At 44.9% G+C, this 2,137-nt stretch overlaps 1 protein-coding gene across 1 annotated transcript in view; it reads right to left on the bottom strand.

Annotated features, from left to right (window-relative positions):
* Positions 1–2,137, bottom strand: part of myo18b (myosin XVIIIB) — a 50,862-nt gene that overhangs the window by 12,925 nt on the left and 35,800 nt on the right. The window lies entirely within an intron of this gene.

Genomic DNA, 2,137 nt, shown 5'->3' with positions numbered 1-2,137 from the left:
CTGTGTGTGTGTCGTGTCCAGGTCTCTCTGTGTGTGACGTGTCCAGGTCTCTGTGTGTGTGACGTGTCCAGGTCTCTGTGTGTGTGACGTGTCCAGGTCTCTGTGTGCGTGAGACGTGTCCAGGTCTCTGTGTGTGTGACGTGTCCATGTCTCTGTGTGTGACGTGTCCATGTCTCTGTGTGTGTGACGTGTCCATGTCTCTGTGTGTGACGTGTCCATGTCTCTGTGTGTGAGACGTGTCCAGGTCTCTGTGTGTGAGACGTGTCCAGGTCTCTGTGTGTGTGAGACGTGTCCAGGTCTCTGTGTGTGTGAGACGTGTCCAGGTCTCTGTGTGTGTGACGTGTCCAGGTCTCTGTGTGCGTGAGACGTGTCCAGGTCTCTGTGTGTGTGAGACGTGTCCATGTCTCTGTGTGTGTGACGTGTCCATGTCTCTGTGTGTGTGACGTGTCCAGGTCTCTGTGTGTGTGACGTGTCCAGGTCTCTGTGTGTGTGAGACGTGTCCAGGTCTCTGTGTGTGACGTGTCCAGGTCTCTGTGTGTGACGTGTCCAGGTCTCTGTGTGTGTTTGTCAAACAACACCAGGACCGATGCAGTGGGTCCTGAGCTCTGTGAGGCTCTGTACAGCTTAACATGTGAGTTTAAGTCTTATCCACATGCACAGAGCAGCTCTCATATTATCATGACATCCTTCCTGTTGATGAAGTTGAAGGCTCATACTTCTTTGAATTTGAATTTTGAATAAAACACTTCAATATGTAGGTTCATGTTCCTTTTTGGAAAATCATGACGCTTGCTTTAGAAAGTCTTGTTGAGGTTTTCATGTCAGGAATCCAGTTCAGAGTTATGGAAGAAATAAATGGCTTCACAATTTAAACTAATAATTCTTTGAACGATCCTCTGTATTGTGAAGTTTCTGTAGAAAAATCTCACTGCATTTGTCTGATTTCTACAAACAGTCTTCATTTCAGCAGTGAAAGAAAAGTGTTTGTCAGTGTTCTGATGATGCTGACCACCAGGTTGACCTTGTTTCAAACAGCAGTGTGTGTTTGGAAAAGCCCTGATAAGAATATTCATAAGCTGCACTGTAAACAGTGTCGCTTTAAGCAGGTTTTATAAACATCATCAGAAGCAGCTGAGAGACACACTGACCTCTGTTTTATAAAAAAAAATCAGATAACAGACAGTGAGCTGTTTCTCCTGCTGAAGCTGTCTGTTTTTATTGTATTACTTTATAAGCTAAGCAGATAAAAACTCACTCAGAATTTTAAACACTGAGTTCTAGGATTGTCAGAACACTAAAATTCAAAATCAGCACCAATACTAAGAAAAATACTCGACATCATTTTGGATCTGCCCAGGCACAAAAATATTCAATGCATCCAAGTGACATCCTAGTTGGTAAAACGGCAGTTGAAGCTCAAGAGGATGACCTTTTATGTTTTACAGAAAAAGGGAGAAAAACTGAAAGTATGTCATCAGAACATCTGAAGATTAAGACATTAGAAATATAAGATTTAATTTTCTGACCTCAACCACTTGAGCAATATCCTCCTTTAAGATGATCCAAAACAGTAAATCAATTGTTTAAAAAAAAAAAAACAGGGGTTAAAGGTCATATAGACTTTGAAACTGATCAAGATGCTGAAAAGGTAGTCTGATCACTAGCCACCAGCTCCACTAGGTACCACCTCCACTAGTCACCAGCTCCACTAGTCAACACATCCACTAGTTACCAGCTCCACTAGTCACTGGCTCCACTAGTTACCACCTCCACTAGTCACCACCTCCACTAGTTACCACCTCCACTAGTCACCAGCTCCACTAATCACCAGCTCCACTAGTCACCAGCTCCACTAGGTACCACCTCCACTAGTCACCAGCTCCACTAGTCACCAGCTCCACTAGTCACCACCTCCACTAGGTACCAGCTCCACTAGACACCAGCTCCACTAGGTACCAGCTCCACTAGTTACCAGCTCCACTAGTTACCAGCTCCACTAGTCACCGGCTCCACTAGTTACAAGCTCCACTAGTTACCAGCTCCACTAGTTACCAGCTCCACTAGTCACCGGCTCCACTAGTTACAAGCTCCACTAGTTACCAGCTCCACTAGTTACCAGCTCCACTAGTCACCGGCT

Source organism: Poecilia formosa, unplaced genomic scaffold, assembly GCF_000485575.1.
Source record: "Poecilia formosa unplaced genomic scaffold, Poecilia_formosa-5.1.2 Scaffold291, whole genome shotgun sequence".
Classification (NCBI taxonomy): Eukaryota; Metazoa; Chordata; class Actinopteri; order Cyprinodontiformes; family Poeciliidae; genus Poecilia; species Poecilia formosa.
This window is presented reverse-complemented; position numbering and strand designations above follow the sequence as displayed.